At 52.0% G+C, this 4,863-nt stretch overlaps 1 long non-coding RNA gene across 1 annotated transcript; it reads right to left on the bottom strand.

The window, feature by feature from the left end:
- Positions 1–516: 516 nt before the first annotated feature.
- On the bottom strand, positions 517–1,364 carry LOC147961564 (uncharacterized). Its single transcript, XR_015609722.1, has 3 exons — positions 1,314–1,364; positions 652–766; positions 517–570 (listed from the first exon to the last, which is right to left on the bottom strand). It is a non-coding gene; the product is annotated as an uncharacterized LOC147961564 (long non-coding RNA).
- Positions 1,365–4,863: the final 3,499 nt, after the last annotated feature.

Raw genomic sequence — 4,863 nt, 5'->3', positions numbered from 1 at the left:
TTTTGGAGCACAGCCTCTGGCCAAAGTGTCGGGTCAATCCGCGACATGGCGACCTTCAGTCGAGCCAAGTAGTCCACGGCACTGTCGATGCGAGATTCCAGACGGAGCAAATTCATGGCAGTTTCATCTTTCACGGGAGAGTTGATTGAATCCAAGCCTGGTTCGATCCGCCCAGTCTCCTCTTTAAAATTCTGGCAAAACTCTGCATTCACGATCCAAGGATAAGTCAATTTTCGTACACTGAGTCGACACAAAAAAAATCAGTCGGAACAGAATGTGCACCTTCAAGCTTGATGAACAACTTCTTGGTAAGACTTCTCAGATAGCTCTCCAGATCATCCCTCCTGCGAGCAATGCCTTCCATTTTCTCGCCCTGGACAAGATTCGCCTTCTTCCAGCGCGAGCACTCCTTGTTGGAGTCATTCAGAGCGGTCTTCAGCCTGGTATTCTCTTCTTCCAACTGGCCGATCGAAGCCAGCTTCTGTTCGGCCAGAGCGGTCTTGTCGTCAGCCTCCTTACGAGCAGCAGCCAAATCCTGATCCTTCTTCGCCAGAGCTTCTCTCAGTTTTTCTACAAAGAAATGACGATTGATTCAGAAATAGCAGAAGGGTACTCAAGCCTAAAACTGACTAGTCGACAAACTCATCTTACCAGCGGCGCCGTCTCTGACCTTTTGCAGCTCTGTCCTGGCCAGCTCCAAGTCAAGGTTCAGTTGAATCTGCTGCTTCTCCAAGTCAGCAAAGCGAGCTCCAAGATCACAAGATTTCTGAAATCAAAGGGGAGAAGTTATTTTTACAGCAAAAAACAACAAAGGCAATAAATACTAAGACTACGGTCGACTGCCCGCAGTCCACCATAGTCTCGGGGACTACACCCAGTGGGTGCACTTTGCGTGCCCCCACCGGTTCTGATCCCACTCGACCGGCCCGCCGAAGTCGAGTCCAAAAAAAAGGGCAGAAAGAGAGAAAGTAGAACTCAGACTACAGTCGACTGCCAGCAGTCCACCGTAATCTCGGGGACTACACCCAGTGGATGCACTTTGCGTGCCCCCACCGGTTCTGATCCCACTCAACCAGACCAAGTGGAAAAGACAAACTACCAGTTTGGTTTATACATTCGGCAAAATACAAAGACTATAGTCGACTGCCAGCAGTCCACCGTAGTCTCGGGGACTACACCCAGTGGGTGCACTCAGCGTGCCCCCACTAGTCCAAAAATTCAATCGACGCACCCAGTAGGTGTACAGATGCAAAGATTTTCGGAAAGAATCTTCAGATAGCATATCCTAACAGAACAAGCGGCGACCAACTAACCTGAACGTTGCTCTGGAGAGCCGAGCTAGCATCATAGGCGGCTTGGCTGGCGTCCTGCACTGTCTTCATCTTCTCCATCATAATGCCCGCCTGGCGTATGGCTTCCCTAGCAGCATTCACCTCGTCCTCTGGGACATGATGGGTCGCAAAAACTGAAGGCGGGTCGACAGGGGCCTGAGCAGTCGACGAAGAAGGCAAGGCACTCGACAGTGGCACGGCGAAGGTAACAGAACCCCGATTGACGTCGCCAGTGTCCTGAACGACTGGTTCCGCCCTCGGCGTCGACTGTAGCGCCTCACTTACAGGAGCTCGCCTATTCTTCCTCGTCAAAGACCTCTCGGGCTCATCATCATCATCAGGGAGGTCAATAATGTTGGTAGCTGCGCAAAGTTCAATTGCCAAAATCACGTCACCCAATGATGCACATTACAATTGAATCGACCGAATAAAGATAGTATGGCAGAAATCGTACCCGGATTAGAAGTGACCGCATCCTCCATCACCTCATCATCGTCCCTGTAAGCTGAGGTCCCGGAAGTGGCAGCGCCGACAATTCCAAAGTTCATCCAGTTAAAACAAGAAAAACAAACAGCACGGAGCGTCGAGTGAATACAAAGAGAGACACTCACGCGGAGGCGACGGGGATATCAATCTTGATCTTCAACAGCGCCTTCTGAGTCCTCGGCTCTGCAACTTTGGGGTGCTTGGGCACCTTCTCAGTCGGGGTTGGTGAAGAGATCCGAGGACGCTTCGAAGACTGATCAGCCTGAGCAGTTGCCTTGTCGCGGGCACTCGGCCGTTCTTGGTCAAGCTTGGATCGCCTCTCCCTGCGAGGGGGCGACTCGACTTCTTCTCCATCACTTGAGTCGTCGCTTCCTTCATCCCCTTCACCATCGGAAGTCCACTCGCCACTGTCGCCGCCACTTGCCTCGCCTTCCAGAGCTTGCTCTTGCTCCCCGTTGGGCATTGAATACATTTCAATGATGGCCTGAAAGAAAGCAGGGAGAACAAAGTCAGTCGACGCAATATAGGCAGCTACGCGAGTGAATTCAGATTACAAGCAAAAACTCAGAATCAGACCTGCTCTGGTGCACGAGACTGGTCAAATGGGGGAACTCTCCTGGCTCCCCTGGGATTGTCCTTGTTCCCGGTAATGCCCGACAACCACTTCTCTAGTGTGTCGTCGTCGACCTCCTCCGGGTGGATCCGAGTGGAGTCTTCAAGACCCGAATACATCCACATCGGATGGTCTCGAGCTTGAAGAGGCTGGACGCGCCGCTGAAGGAAGACCTTCAAGAGATCCATACCAGTGACCCCGTCACGAATAAGCTGGACCACTCGATTGACCAACACCTTCACGTGCGCCTTCTCCTCCTGGAGCACCTTCAAAGGGGAGGGTTTCCTCACTCGGTCCATGGTAAAGGGAGGGAGGCTAGTCGATTGCCCTGGCGTCGACTGGTCTTTACAGTAAAACCAGGTCGACTGCCATCCGCGAACTGAGTCAGGAAGAATCATGGCCGGAAAGGAGCTTTTCCCTCTCGTCTGAATGCCAAGACCCCCACACATCTGGATCACTTGGGTCCTCTCGCCACTCGGATTAGCCTTTTTCATTGTCTGGGAGCGACAAGTGAAAATATGCTTGAAAAGACCCCAGTGAGGCCGGCAACCCAGGAAATTATCACACAAAGAAATGAAAGCGGCGAGATAAACGATTGAGTTGGGGGTAAAATGATGGAGTTGTGCCCCAAAGAAGTTCAGAAACCCTCGAAAGAAAGGGTGAGGATGTGACGCCCCCGATTCAATCGTACACTAATCATACACGCAAACGTGTACGATCAAGATCAGGGACTCACGGGAAGATATCACAACACAACTCTACAAATAAAGTAAGTCATACAAGCATCATATTACAAGCCAGGGGCCTCGAGGGCTCGAATACAAGAGCTTGATCATAGACGAGTCAGCGGAAGCAACAATATCTGAGTACAGACATAAGTTAACAAGTTTGCCTTAAGAAGGCTAGCACAAACTGGGACACAAATCGAAAGAGGCGCAGGCCTCCTGCCTGGGATCCTCCTAAACTACTCCTGGTCGTCGTCAGCGGGCATCACGTAGTAGTAGGCACCTCCGGTGTAGTAGGGGTCGTCGTCGACGATGGCGTCTGGCTCCTGGGCTCCAACATCTGGTTGCGTCAACCAGGTAGAAGGGATAGAGGGAAGGAAGGAGAAAGCAACCGTGAGTACTCATCCAAAGTACTCGCAAGCAAGAAGCTACACTACATATGCATGGGTATCAAATGGAGTAAGGGTATCATATGTGGACTGAACTGCAGAATGCCAGAATAAGAGGGGGATAACTAATCCTTTCGAAGACTACGCCTCTGGCAGCCTCCGTCTTGCAGCATGTAGAAGGGAGTAGACTGAAGTCCTCCAAGTATCATCGCATAGCAATAATCCTACCCGGCGATCCCCTCCTCGTAACCCTGAGAGAGAGCGACCACCGGTTGTATCTGGCACTTGGAAGGGTGTGTTTTATTAAGTATCCGGTTCTAGTTGTCATAAGGTCAAGGTACAACTCCAAGTCGTCCTGTTACCGAAGATCACGGCTATTCGAATAGATTAACTTCCCTGCAGGGGTGCACCACATACCCCAACACGCTCGATCCCATTTGGCCGGACACACTTTCCTGGGTCATGCCCGGCCTCGGAAGATCAACACGTCGCAGCCCCACCTAGACCAACAGAGAGGTCAGCACGCCGGTCTAAACCTAAGCGCCCAGGGGTCTGGGCCCATCGCCCTTAGCACACCTGCACGTTGCGTGGGCGGCCGGAAGCAGACCTAGCCTAGTGGCGTTCCAGTCCAATCCAGCGCGCGCCGCTCCGTCGCTGACGTCACGAAGGCTTCGGCTGATACCACGACGCCGGGATACCCATAACTACTCCCGCGTAGATGGTTAGTGCGTATAGACCAAATGGCCAGACTCAGATCAAATACCCAGATCTCGTTAAGCGTGTTAAGTATCCGCGAACGCCGACCAGGGCCAGGCCCACCTCTCTCCTAGGTGGTCGGAACCTGTCCTGCCGCTCCGCCTCAAAACTCCACTCGCGGGTGCTCCTCAAGCCGACCCGTCTTTAGTCACCACATGTATCATGTATAAAGTATATAGTATTTACCCGTGATCAACTCCCGAGTGATCACGGCCCGATAGTAAAGCATGGCAGACGGACAAGGATGTAGGGCCACTGATGATAAACTAGCATCCTATACTAAGCATTAGGAGTGCAGGTAAAGGTAACAACAGTAGTAGCAAGGACAGGCTATGCATCAGGATAGGAATAACGAAAACAGTAACATGCTACACTACTCTAATGCAAGCAGTATAGAGGAGAGTAGGCGATATCTGGTGATCAAGGGGGGGGGCTTGCCTGGTTGCTCTGGCAAGAGAGAGGGGTCGTCAACTCCGTAGTCGTACTGGGTAGCAGCGGCGTCGGTCTCGGTGTCTAGCGGAAGAAGAGGGGGGAAGAAACAATGAATATAATGCAAACAGATG

This window comes from Triticum urartu, chromosome 7A (assembly GCF_056163025.1).
Source record: "Triticum urartu cultivar PI428250 chromosome 7A, HENAU_Tu73, whole genome shotgun sequence".
Taxonomy (NCBI): Eukaryota; Viridiplantae; Streptophyta; class Magnoliopsida; order Poales; family Poaceae; genus Triticum; species Triticum urartu.
The sequence above is the reverse complement of the archived record's forward strand: the minus strand, read 5'-3'. Positions and strand labels throughout refer to the sequence as shown.